This window comes from Plecotus auritus (assembly GCF_963455305.1).
Source record: "Plecotus auritus genome assembly, chromosome: 4".
NCBI classification, from domain to species: domain Eukaryota; kingdom Metazoa; phylum Chordata; class Mammalia; order Chiroptera; family Vespertilionidae; genus Plecotus; species Plecotus auritus.
Genome location: NC_137775.1, coordinates 94,661,142 through 94,663,723, shown reverse-complemented (window position 1 = coordinate 94,663,723; position 2,582 = coordinate 94,661,142).

The window sequence follows — 2,582 nt, the reverse complement described above, 5'->3', positions numbered from 1 at the left end:
AAAAGCAGCAGAGTGGGTTTTCCACATTACAAGAATTTTTAAGTGTGATGGGAAGAGACCCACGACGCACAGCGGCAGCTCTCTGCAACCCCCTGGTGGCAGGATGCTCCATGCATCCCAACCCCACCCGCATCCCGGCTCTCACAGTGGACTCAACGGCAGGCAGAAGCTCATTAAGTGTCCCCAGCAGCAAGCCCAGGGAGCCTACAGATATTTGCTGGTAAATAGGTTAACAGTGTGAGTGGCAGGAAACAAAAACACACAGAGTTTTACTTTCTTCTGCCAAACCGAGGATCACTGGCTCTACCAACTGTGTAACTTCCTTCTTTTTTTTGTACAGCTTGTGAGCTTACTCTTAATGTACAGATCACCCAGCCTCAAAGCACAATCCTCATAGCACAAAATATAAATGCCTAAGCCATCACTGGTAAAGCTCCAGAGCTTTTTCAGAACCATCATTCATCCCACCCAGACCTGGAGCCCTCAGTTCAAAGTGCTTGTCCCAGAGGCACGACTGGGATGGCTTAGCCTGAAGAACCGAGGGGACTGAGAGAGATGGCTCACAGTCTGGAGCCAGCGTCCACTGAGATTAGAATAAGAATATCCTGGGGTGGCAATTAGGGGGGCGGCTCAAGTTCTTTGGGTAAAGAACTGCCTGGAAGAGACTGAGTCTTGTGTCTGGATTCTTCTTCTTCAGGAATCACTAGGTGGGGCAAATTTAGTCAAGGAATAAATGCAGCCCTGCCCAAGACATTTGATGGCATTTTGGGGTCTCTTCCAGCCCTCCAAGTAGAAGCTCACTTAATAGCTCCTGTGAATAGGCAAGATGGGACAATGTGAAGATGAGCAAAAGCCAATTTGTAAGATTCGAACAGAAACGACTTCACCCCTGCACACAGCTCTGGTGGGGAGTACACGCAGCTCTGAGGTTCACGTTTCCTGATGACAGAGAAGCCTTTTAATGGAGGCTGCTTGCTGGGCTAATGGTCATGCCCTGCGTGGAAATTCTGAGAGCAACAGGCCTTTCTAAATTCCGGAAATCAAGATGCACCTAAAGCTTAATGGTCTGATCAGAATGGCAAATACATATAGTCCCTGCCTCTCTTCCTCGCCAAGCGTTTAATTGGTTCACACCCCACTTTTCCTAGAAGTTAATCCTGGCATTATGCAACCTTTGAGAAGAAATGAGCAAGGAGAGATGACAAATAGTTCCCAGAAAATCCTAAGAAAGAGGGGCTTCAGGCAACCTAGGCTCCGCCTCATGAAAAAAACAGCGACACTTCCAAAGAGCGCTAGTGGTCCACTCATAAGTTGTTCTTGTCTATACTTATCAGAAGTCTCTACCTTGCTGGGATTAGTAATTTAATCCAATGTTCCTAATTGAGAGTTACAGGCACCTTGTTTTAGGGGAAAGTCAGAATTATAGTCTTAAAACGCAAATTAATTCTTTCCCAGAACAATGCTTATTGATCAAAGATATTTCTTCTACCCTGGGCTCGTGTGGCTCAGTTGGTTGAGCGTCAATCAATGTTTCTCTCTCTCCCTCTCCCCTCTTCTCTCTCTCTCTCTCTAAAAATCAATAAAAACTTATTTTTTAAAAAAATATTTCTTCCTTGCATTTAGCTTTTATAAAATGAAAAATCCCAAGTAAAATATCAGGAAAATGCCCAGCTGGCATGGCTCAGTGGTTGAGCATCAACCTGTGGACCAGGAGGTTGTGGTTCGATTCCTGGTCAGGGCACCTGCCCGGGTTGTGGGCTCAATCCCTAGTCGTGGGTGTGCAGGAGGCAGCCAATCAATGATTTCCTCTCATCATTGATGTTTCTATCCCTCCCTATCTCTCCCTTCTTCTCTGAAATCAATAAAAATATATTTTTAAAAATATCAGGGAAATGAAGAAAGCCTTAATAAAATAAATCAGAAGACAAAATCATGCATCTTCAATATAATGGAAACTTGCATGTTTGGTAGGGATTCTGTTTCCCATACTCTCTACAGATCCACTTCAGACAGAAGTCATGGAAGAAGACTTCTTTATGAGCTAAAGGGACTTTCTGCTCAATGGGCTGACTCTGAGGGATAGCCAAACTCCCAATCAGCAAAGGGCTGGCAAGAGGAGCAATGCATAGCAGAGTTTTCAGCAATGGCTGAAACCCCCAGGGTTAGTTGGCCACAAAATGTGATAACTGAGAACATCTCCTCTGTACTCCTTCTATAACTAAAACTTACCTCTCTCTATTACTGGAAACGCTTATTTTATTTTATCCACCACTCCACTCCTGGCCAGACTGTATGCTCGGTGAACTGGGGGTATGTCTGCTTTTCTCATTATTATATCTCAAGCACCTATCAGAGTGCTGGCATTCAATGAACAAAAGCTAAATTGAGCTGAGATTTTGTTGTAATAAATAAAAAAATTAATAGTAAGACCTCTATTACTTAATAATATCTCATAGGTATTAAAATTACTTTCATAGTATCAGAATTAACTGAATTCTGAAGTGGGAAACCTGCTGAGGAATCACTAATTGCTTAAAATCTTAAGTTTGGAAAACACTATTGCTTTAAAACTAGAGTCCTCT